This window comes from Apteryx rowi, unplaced genomic scaffold, assembly GCF_003343035.1.
Source record: "Apteryx rowi isolate R43461 unplaced genomic scaffold, aptRow1 scaffold_111, whole genome shotgun sequence".
In the NCBI taxonomy this organism is placed as follows: Eukaryota; Metazoa; Chordata; class Aves; order Apterygiformes; family Apterygidae; genus Apteryx; species Apteryx rowi.
Window position 1 is genome coordinate 452,559 of NW_020447320.1, and position 11,420 is coordinate 463,978.

The following is an 11,420-nucleotide window of genomic DNA, read 5'->3' on the forward strand; positions in this document are numbered from 1 at the left end:
CATGGAAAAAAGCAAAATCCTGTGCTTTGCTGAGCAGATGCCATTTACTCATGGACCCTACAGATGGTCAAGGTAAGAAATAATCTGATCATTAGATGAGATGATTAAATCACAACATACTTCCTTTCTAGTTCAAGCCTTATTTCATCAAGTTGCTTCCAGTTACAAGAAAGTAAATGCCTGTACAAATCATAGGTTAGACAGCATCAGTAATGATCAGATGAAGGTCAATTACAGTTAGCACCCTTAGATAAAGAACTACATAACCATTTAAAAAAAAAACAAACTGAGCATTACGTACTGCCTTCCTCTATGAAGACATGATCAAGGTCACTTAGGGTATTGTGTAATAGGGACTATATTTGATGTGGTGGAACAGACACTGCAGTAGCTCTCTGCACTGTCTGCTTATCACCATACACTGTGAAAGTATATGGAGACATTAATCTCACTTTACTCAAAATTTAGGTAGTTTCGCCTAAGCAGCACTTAAGACACTGAAGAGGAGTTCTTTTTATAACACTTGAAAAATCTGGCTCTGATGATACGTGTTTAGATGTATACAACTTCAGTCAGAGTCTAATAAATTTAAAGTTGCATCTACTACATGTAGCTAACAGTATTAACTGTTATAGTAACAGAAGGGTAATAATCTGCATATCAAGTCTAAAACTTGCATATGACACCAAACTTAATGTTAAAGAACTTTATATAGCTATTTGTTTTAATTTAGTATCCAAATTCTGTTTATATATCTCTCACAACAGAGGCTATACAAATGTGGCATGTGACAATGGGATCATCACAGGTGTGGTGGCTGGCACTGATTTCTTTTACAAGCATATTCCTTCAACTTATAAAATGCTAAGTATATTAAAGCTTATAAGGAGTTTTGCACTGCTAAAGATCAAACTTATGGGTGTCTGTTTCTCTTCCCAAATCTTGTCTGTTAACATTTGTCAGCTGCATTTATGCAGAAACCAAGCTGTAATAAGACTAGACAGTCCACCCTTTCAAAAAGTCCAGATATTTATGCAGCAGCTTAAACTTAAGTTCACAAACTAGCTCTGGGGTAAGCAGAGTTTCTAACATTCAGCAGAAACCTTGTAAATGAGGATTTCCCCCTTGCCACCAGTGAAGTCTTGTATGTAGAAGAACTCTTTGCCAAAAGTCATAGCTAACACTAAAATTTTTTTCCTTTAACATGTTCTTGGTTACTTTCAATAATGAGGGTACTGTTTTCTTGTGGAATTCGCCTCTATTTTGGAGAAAGTAAAGTCCATTCACCATAATAGTTGCATAAAACACTACAGTTTATTAAGTCAGTAACTAAGTCAAATGTGTACAATTAAATCCATGAAACAGGTTCAGTAAAAGCATACTCAATGTTTTTATAGTATCTAGGGAAGGATTGTGTCTTATTGTCAAAGTACTGGCTAGTGTAGACATAAGACTTCAATGCCATAACAGGCTTAACCATTAAAATAAGTCTCCATATCCCATAGTATAAGGTATCAAGATGAAGCCCTACAAGAACTAATTGTGGACTATTTTCTTAACCTACAAGTCCATGAGAGAAGGCACTAAGCAATCATTCATTTAATTCATGATTGAGAGTTTGTTTTATTAGGAGTGCCTATACGTGTAGAGAAACCACCAGCTTTCAGATGAGTTGTCAGCTGATCCTTCTGGGAAAGTGAAACTTTAGTTTTTCTGCTTGAAATGCAAAGCCAAAAGGAATATGTATTTTAGTTACCTGTCTGTAGGTACATTGTACTGGTACCTCAACTGAACTTTTAGATATGCATAATGCAACTTCAGGGAACTTAAATCTTAGTCTTGAAGGAACTCCCTTCCAAACATAGCCTCTTCCCTGCAGGGTATCACAACACTAATGTCACCAAAATGGCAAGGGCACCCTCAAATGCAGCATTTTACCATACTGAATTCCAACTAGTAGTACTAAACTTGAGTTTAGTGCCAAGTCTTCGCATATACCAGTTTCACTAAGCCTCAATATGCTCAGGAGTAGTTTGTCATTTCTCTTCATGTGTCAAAGCTGCAGAAGTTAAGATGGAGCCAAAACAGTCCTGTTGTTATAATAAAGCCCTAAGAAAGGCAGCAGGTTGTATAGTTACCTCCTTGTGAGCAAAATCCCTGCCCTAAAACTATGCAACCTACTACCTCTTCCTAGGAGCCCAATGTTTCCTTTTTGCAGTTCTTCTTACTTAGCAGCTGCTCTCTGAAGTCAGTTTAGCTTACCAGCTGCTTTTGATCTTCTGCATGTTAGGCTTGGGTACATACTGCAACTTTAAACTGTTGTCACTGTTTGTAAGTGGTTAACTGGTTCAACATTCCTGGCTCAAACGCTCTTGAATGGCTCCATTTTCATTCTGACTTACTATGCTAAACTTTCAGTCGGGAAAAGCCCTTTCACGCTCCTCTTTCTTTGTCACTATAGCAAGGAGCTATCTGTCAGTCTACTCTACAAGTAGCTAGACTGAATACACTTTAGGACTTCAAGAGGAAGATTAAACAGTCTTTTTATAAAAACAGTAACCACCTCAGAGAAAAACTGAAGTTCTGGATCTTGGATGCTCAAATTCTATAGCTTTGCACACACACACACCCCAAAAGTGTTTTGTTTTGTTTTAAAAGGTAGATTTGGCCATTCAAGTCAACATTTTAATGTTGTATTACATTAAGTCTCACTTGCTAGAAGAACTAGAAAAAAATTAAGCAGACATATTAATAAAGCATAACTGAAAGTCTTCCTCCAACTTTTACTAATCAGTTGGGGTTGTGGCATTTTAATACCTTATAGAAATTGAGGTCTCAAAACAGTTTAAGGCATAATGTACAGGTTTGAGCCACCTGTATTTTTAGATTCAAAATCAAATTGTTTTAGATTTCCACACCACTGGAACAATTCTGTATCTAGTAACATATGCACTCTGGATATCCAGTCAGCACTGTGCCACTCACCTTGGAAGAAAAGTCACAGTAGTCAAACATATCATTTGGGGGTTGCACCATTCACACTAATAGTTAATTCTGAAAAACTCTGTCACTGATTAATTTGATGCTCTACAACCCAAAATTTATCTGACAGTTCTATTTTTATTCAATGTAGACATGAATGACTGCAAAGGACCGCAGTTTGTTTTACTCCTCAGGGAAGGCAATAGATTGTATAGTTATCTCCTGAACAGGGTAAAATAACTACCCTACAACTATACAATCTACTACCTCACTCTGACAGAGAAGCATGTATTTAAGCTCTTTCCTGAAGTAACTAACTACAGTCTTATTCTGAAGAATATTTATATCTGATATTTCAGTTAGCAATGGTAAACAACACAACTTATTATTGCATTTGATTACCCCACCATACACATATGAAACATGGTCTATTAATTTTTTTATTCTTTAGAGGAGAGAAATTAGTATAGAATGACGACCTGAATTTTCCAAGAACAAGAAAAATCTAAATGCCATTATTTTTAGGTATTACAAAAATATTTTCTCCTAAAATACCTTATCTATAAATGTTCCAAGTGCAGGAGCTCAGTAGAATCTGACATTGAACTTAAATTGAAAAGTTTCCGCTGTTGACTTTCTGCTACTTTAGGAAAGACAGTAGATTGTATAGTTATCTCCCAGTTGCGGGTATGACCCTAAAACTATACAACCTACTACCTCATCCCACAGTGCAGGCATCTTCAGAGGTGACGTAGGAAGAATGTGATTTTAATAAAGTCAAGCTAGCTGCAAGACACCATTTACAGTATTAAAAAAAAAAAATTAAAGAAAAAAAAACCTTCCCTCCCCAAACATGCAATTACATTTACTTTAAAAATAAGATTCCTTAATTTCAAAATTTTACCAATTGCTTAGGTCTTAACATATTTCATTTTCAGACAGTTAGCAAGTTGTAGTAGTCATAGCAACTATAGTCATTAAACTTTTCTTTAAAAGTACTACTCCTGTTCCACAGATGTAACCTCATCTGAAATTAGAAGAAAAAGTCTATCAGAAACATCATATGCAGACCTAAATTTCTTTAGAATTAAAAGTAACAACAAAATCTAAGACCATAACAATGCAAACCATTTACATGGATCATAATGAGGCCTTGATGTTTATAATTCTGATCAAATATATATTTTTAATAATACATATACCAATTTTTTCAGCTACCATAAATGTTAATAGCTCAAAGAAAAATTAGGTATCATCATAGTATTTTGTGCTTTTTCTGTTAGTCTGAAATCAATGAAGTTTGTGCATAAGGATTTTTTTATTATAGATAAAACTCATCAAGATTAGGTCCTACACTCTACACCATTTAACAGTTACACCTGCTTTGCCAAAAAGCCACTTAAAGCATACATTGTTTTTAGATCAGAAACAAATGGCTTCTCCAACTGATCTTGATAATAACCTTAAAGCCAGTTTCTGCATTAACATAGTTCAACACAATCCTGAAGTAAAAACAACAACAACAAAAAAACTTAAAATATTGAAATCTAAATACTTGCCAGACAGATGTGTGACTTACAGTCCCCTTCTTAGCAAAGACATCTTGAAAACAGAGCTGGAGAGGAAAACTGATTATTTTGTCAATGCAATTTATAAGATGGCTGAAAGTGTTTAGAGATGCAGTTTTTCAAACATTAAATGCATGTTTTACTAATACTTCATCCCAATTCTAAACTGAGATTTTCAGACCAGTTTTCAAACAAAGCCTTGATAGAACAAGAGATCCTAATGCATGTTAATATCCTTGCCAAAAAACACAACGCATGATCCAGTACATTAATATACAAAGGAATGACATTATTCCTTGAATAGCACAGAAGAAAGTACTTTTCAACCCCCTCAACGTTTTACTCTAGAATCCTCTTTGTACAAATATTGATGACAAATTTTGGTGAATCACTCTTAAAAACCTTGCTTGTAATTCATATAAATCCCATTATTTGCTTTTGCTAACTTACATGCCTATCAGAGCATATATTTTAGCATGCACAGATGGACACAAGCAGTTGGTGCTAATGCCCAAAACAGAAATAAATTGGAACAGGAGCACTGGGACAAAGTCAAACCATTATGAAGCACTGGCACACATCATATCCTTTAAATTAGTTCAGGGAGAGGTCCTGCTGTCAAATATTTAGTAGGGAAGCTGACAATCCTTTCACAGTTCCTTGTTCTTGCATCCAAACCTTCACCGGTTTAGAATTAGAACCAGATAGCATTCACATAAAGATCCCATCTCTAAATGAAAGAGGTAGCTCACCGAGGCCTCTGTCCAGTGAGTCTAGTTGCAGACAGAGTCAAGTTGGTATCATCAGTTCATCACTTCGTTAACTTCATGGAATCACTAAGTCCAAGATGTTTAATTTCAGAACGAACTTTATGATGAAGCTGCTGCCTCTCTGATGTACCAAAAACAGTTTAAGTGCTTCAAAAAACCGAATAGGCATTACTGAACAAAGCAAGAGGGCATGCCAAAAATACAAAATATAAAATATTTAAAGATAATACTTGCAGATTTGCTGTTTTACACCAAAGCCTGAGGGATACTAGATTTATAAGCCTAGAAATCAACGTTTTGCATTTCATCGCATCTAGATAAAAGTTATCTAAAAAACTAACCAACGTGAGAAGATGTATCAAACAGATTTTATTTTTATTTCTACTGACAGCAAGACTTCCCTGGGAAGTTCTGAAACTTATGTAAGAAACTTCAAATCATTTTCTACCACCATAACTTGATTTTCCTGTTAAGTATTTGTTGTTCCTCAATCCATAAAAATCTGTCTGCTTTCAGCTTCCTAAAATAAGAGCCTTTTATCTAATACAGTTGTGCATAGGTTATTTATTATTTAAGATCAAAAATGTCCTTGAAGAAAATATTATGAGTGACTTCCAATTGTTATCCTATGATTACAAACATTTATCTGCTCTGAGATCATAAAGTGCTTTAGTACATTAGGAAATCCTCATTCTGTAAATAATATCATACCTTATAAAAGATCATAGTGTATCCCATCTTCTAACCACTGGAGAAAAGCAGTTTTATCAGTATGTTACAGCAACCAAGTAGGTACCTGACATCAATTTCTGTTCAGTTTCTGACTAGAATTCTAATACTGCTAATTCTAAGCCCTTCTGTTATTAACCTTCTTCTGAAGGAAGTTCAGGTTAACTGTTTTTTTAACTATGTATTCATGAAAAGGCTGCTTAATTCATCTTCTGCTTTGTAGTAGTTCTGTAGTTTGGGAGTTTCTAAGAGATATACTTGTGGGTTATTTCTTATATTCTTCTAAAAACTGTATACTTAAGTTGCAATGTCCTTTCAAAGAATGAGAACTGCCAGGCCTCCTTGGAGGTCTACCTGTATGCTCATCCCCTGATATTATGTATTAAATCTTCCTGGCACACACCAAAGCAGAGAAGCTTTATAAATTATGCTCCTGGCACACCCTCTACTGATTTGATATCTGCTAGCCACCCAAGTGAGTCTGCTATTGCATACATCCCTGCAACTTAGGTCTGATATCAGGCCACAGTAAAGCACAAGGGTTTCAGTGCCACCTGCCTGCACTCACTCGACTTCAGCAATAAACACTTAGACAATGATGAGATTTTTAAGCAGTACATTTTTAATGTGGTTTCCTTATTAATAGCTGTGCTCAAAGCACTATTTTTCAGTCACCCCAAGACAGTGAAAGTGAAGGAAAGGGATACTAATTGTGCAACTGTAGGACTTTGGCATAGCACTGAGAACAGAGGAAGGAGTTTACTGCCAAACATCTCACTCCACTGGAAGTTGCCTACCACAGCCAAGGGCTGAGGCTCTAGCCTGTACGCAGCTTTGACCACAAGATGGAGCTCTGGGGTTCAGATTAGCAGCCCTAACAGCAATTCCTCACTGCTTTATCCCCTAACTTCACTAATGCCCTCTCCAACGCCGTGGCACTTCCACACTCCCACCGAGTCTTTCAGTGAATGCATTTCAACCACCTTCTCCAGTGATACCTGGAGTATCTACACATCGAGCGTCACGAAAGACACACGCAGACTTACAAACTCAGGTTTGCTCGGTCGGCAGGTTTTGTTTGAGTGGTAGGGATCTCTCGTTGGGGGAACAGCGTGATTAATGCAGATTATTAGTCATCCTTCATATCGTTTCCCCTCACTTCACTCAGCTGTCCCATACGCTGGCTTTCATCATGAACTATGCGCATACCTCCTGACCACTTTTCCAATGATATTCAGTAACATTATATATATAGTTACTGACATGAAAATTTTAATTAGTTTGAATAATTCTTCTCATTCTACATTGTTTTGTATTGTACCTTCCTTTTTATCAGTAGTGTTGATCTTGGTAGAACCTTGCTCCTAATTTGTGTCCAACAGAAGTGACAGAATCTAAATTACCTCTAGCTTTCTGAAGTATGTTTTTTTCATGCTTTTCCTGATTTTTAAAATCCTCTGAAACTGTACTAAACTGTATAAAAAAAATTCTAGAATTCATGTTTGTTTAGTAGCACACAGTATAACATAATCACTCTTAATCTGCCCTCCAACCAAAGAGGGGAAAAAATAGCTCAAATGATGGTTACAATTTTTATTTACTACTCTGCTGAGGGAACAAAATGCAAATTTCTGGAAATAGCAAAGGTTCCATTTCATCTTAGTGTGATCTTAAAAAAGACAAATGCTTTATTCTCCCAGTTGATTTTGTCCACTTTGAAGCACAGGAGAAGGCAACTGAAGCTGAAGGTGAGTTTGTAGAAGCAGTAGCTCCTACATTGTCTAACCGTGCTTTACTGATATCAACCTCTACCTGTGGGGTGGAGACAGGTACCTTAATTGTCATACATCCTTTAGTTTAAAAAAATATATATATATATATATATTCGGCATTGTAAATTTGCAAACAGGTTTTTATTCAAAAAGACTTTCTTTAATGCTTAAACTCAAAAAATTCAGTGCGTGAAATTAAGTATAATAGAGAAGTCAAAGCTGTAAGTCATTAAACTATATGAAGATTAAGACTAAACAGATTGGAGATCTTGTATTTTATCTCCTAGCTAAATGCCAAGGAAACACACCTGCACTGAAAAGATGCACAGACCAAGAAAGCAAAAATACTTTAGAATGTAAGGCTTGCAATTTGAAGTCCAGGGGACTTTATTTAAAAAAAAAAAAGTGTTCCCTGCCAATACCTAAAAACTTGAGACTTAATACCTCTATATGGACATGATAGTCCATTTAGCTGAAATACACTGGAGTGTATGTTTGAACTTTTTTTTTTTTTAAAAAACACGAAGCAGGAGAAAAGGAGTACAAGCCCATTTCAGCCCATGATGCTATATAAATTTATAGATCTGCTTTAACTCTAAGTATAAGCAGTACCAAAGTCCATGCCATTAGGTGCCGATGTATGTGTCCACTCCAATGTTTACAAGTTCTCGGTATTTTTCACACAACAATAGAAGATTAATACTTTTGATTGTCATCAATAATGTACTATTTAGTGTCTCAATTCAACATGCCAGAATTTTTTGTAATATCTAAATCTGATTTATATGTAGTTGCTTTAATACAAAGCATTCTGATTCCAAGTAATCATAGCATGAAATATTACTGTTTTGTTGAAGTTTCAATGAGTACATTTGATTTTATTTTTCTAACCACACAGTATCAGAAGGAACTTAAGTATACAGAAACCATGGCTTGAAAGAAATTAGAAGTCACTACTGCCCACTCATGCACTGAATGAGGCACATCTCCTGCGGAAAAGCAAAGTATGTGATCATAATCAATAATTTTTAATATGAAAAAAGGCCCAAACTAAGGTGAATTCTAGCATGTTCCTGTATGTGTACTTGACTTTACAACCTTAGTACTAAGCCATCTGCATATAATCGATGCATTATCATTGATTACTTCTGGAAGCAGGACTTCAGATGAATGATGCATATTCTAAGCTTAATCCTTCCAATGCTATTCAAAATTATTTCAGTAATTTATAGGTTAGAGGTTGATTCTTGCTATATCTATTATGAGCAACACTTTTCTCCAATGAGATATGCACATTATTTTTAGAAATAGTTTAATATTTGATATAGACAAAAAACAGATCTGCATTAGTGTCCAAATTAGTGCATAATCAAGGTGTTCAAGAACAGAAACCAATGTCTATTAACTACCACTGCATCTCTACAGAACAGCAATGCACCTATATAATTTCTTTTGACGAAGCAGATTAAAAAAAAAGTCTCTGGAGGTTTTTAACCTTTTATAAATACTTGAAGTGGGTGTACACACATACAGACAAGTTTCCATTAGTTCACTGGCAGTATAAGTGTATACATAAGCCCAGTTCTGTTTAGCTACAATTTCAGATGCCACAAAGATCTCAATGCCTTTCTCAAAGGAAATCCTCATTTTGGTCACGTGTCCTTGCTTCAAACACATTTACTCCCTAGATCTGTGTCTCTTAGGACATGCTACTAGTAAGTGGGATATGTTCTTTTATTCCTACAAAGAAGCTGAATATTTCAGAATGTAGATGACTGAGAAAAGTGGAAGAACATGGGATTTTTTTTTTTTGGAAGATGAAAACTTACCGATAACATTTAAATTTACCAAAACGTTTACCAACATCTGTGTTCTTCCATAGAACAGCAACTGATTAGGAAAGCCATCAGCCATCCTACCCATTAACAGAGCATGTTATGTTGACAACTTATACATGAAGCTTGCATATCTGTATAATTAGTATTTATATAAATTCAGCAAATCATTAAGTTGGTGTTCATAAAAAAGCAATGTTTTCAAGAGTGTTATGTTATTAATTGGCAATATAATTAAGCTTCTATTGCCTGTAATAAATATTGCAAGTCTTAATATTTTGCAAATGAAATATTTCCACTAGTAACGCTAGAGGAAAACATAGAAGGCTCTTATAAAAAGCAATATCCTTATTTTCACTTTACTTTTGATTATTGGTAGAAAAATAAAGTAATCTGATTTTTTGTCAATGCTTTTTTGCAAATTCTCTAGTCTTACTATGCAAGATAACTTCCTAACACAACCGATATAAATGGAGATTGCATTTTTAAGTTAGAGTATCACCACTGGAAAAAAAAATACAACCAAGAATTTTATAAAAATAGAAAATACAATATGGCTATTAGTAAGTCCCTCTTCAAGAAGATAAACTATTATCTATTACTATTACAACTGCTACTACTACTATACTATTATAAATCTATTACTATTAAAAGTTGACTACACTGACAAGACTGCAGCAAGTTTAGAACAACAACTGTAAATAACTCCTTGGGCAAGTTTAGACTATTTAGCAACTGAGTGTTGCTGTGAATGGAACAAATCAAATTTGACCATAGGAGCTATACTAGTAAACAACTGTTTCAGTGAAGCGCTCCAGCAGTTCCCCACTAAGGAAACAGAAAGAGGATGACCTATTTATGAAATACTGTTTACGGTAAGAAATCTTATTGCTTTTGAAAGGAGAGATTCAATTTCTCAAAAATTCTCAGCCATGAATTAAATTTGATCCAATACTACAATTAAGCATCATTCTGCAGGATATTTATGTACATTTTTAACTGAAGCATTTTTTTCCATGCCAGTTCATTTAAGACTTAGGTCACGGTGAGAAAATCATCTTAACAAAATAGTACTGTTAACAAAGAGCAGCATAAAACATATATAGAAAAGGCAAATTTGCAAGTGAGGATTATTATTAACCTTGAACATCGGGTTGAGTTATCACTCCTAAAAGAAGCAAATCTTACAAAAAATGTAATTTGACTGAACAGTCTTTCTGTAAAACCGATTGGGCTGTGCCAGATGGACAGCCACCATAAACATGCTAATATATATTATGTCAAAAATGGATTTTAAGCTGTGCTAACCATAATGCAATGTAAATGTCTAGAGTTATGATCAGTACAGCATACACTGACAAATGATTTAGTTTGTGCGATTTCAACCTTTACACTGCTGTTTGTGTTATTTACAACATATTTAAAGGAAGAAATATTTTGTGAAGTGTTTTCTTTCCTTTGCTTTACTTCTTCCTCTTCATTTTTGTACCTAATTCTTATAATTCCTTATTTGCTATACTGATTTCTTTCTGACCCCACCAAGAATCCTGACGTTTCAGGCCTAACTCCTTCCCCCCCCTTTCGCAGCAATGCGAGGTCCTACTCACCCCCCTCAACCAGCTCCCGCTCGTCCCACAGCGCGTCCCGCCGGCAACCGCTCCCTCCCTACGGAAGCCCAGCGCGCACCCACGAGCCGCGGCAGAGCAGCCCCGCGCAACGCTGCGCTGCCCGCCCGCCCGGGCCGCGGGGGTCCCCGCAGGGCGG